This window comes from Rhagoletis pomonella, unplaced genomic scaffold, assembly GCF_013731165.1.
Source record: "Rhagoletis pomonella isolate Grant_MI unplaced genomic scaffold, Rhpom_1.0 Rhpom_scaffold_00035, whole genome shotgun sequence".
NCBI classification, from domain to species: domain Eukaryota; kingdom Metazoa; phylum Arthropoda; class Insecta; order Diptera; family Tephritidae; genus Rhagoletis; species Rhagoletis pomonella.
Window position 1 is genome coordinate 91,214 of NW_023458589.1, and position 383 is coordinate 91,596.

The window sequence follows — 383 nt, forward strand, 5'->3', positions numbered from 1 at the left end:
TACAAAACAATACAATAGAAAGAACTCTACGTAGTGAGGGTTATAATCCCTAAGTGCGGCCGCAGGCCGCCTACGCAGAAAGGTGTTCTCTGCAAAAGGTGTTCCGCCCCCTTTTTTCGGCAACACAGAAAGGAGAATTCTACGTAGTGAAGGTTATAATCCCTAAGTGCGGCCGAAGGCCGCCTACGCAGAAAGGTGTTCTCTGCAAAAGGTGTTCAGCCCCTCTTCTTTGGCAACACAGAAAGGAGAATTCTACGTAGTGAGGGTTATAATCCCTAAGTGCGGCCGAAGACCGCCTACGCAGAAAGGTGTTCTCTGCAAAAGGTGCTTAGCCCCTCTTCTTTGGCAACACAGAAAGAAGAATTCTACGTAGTGAGGGTTAT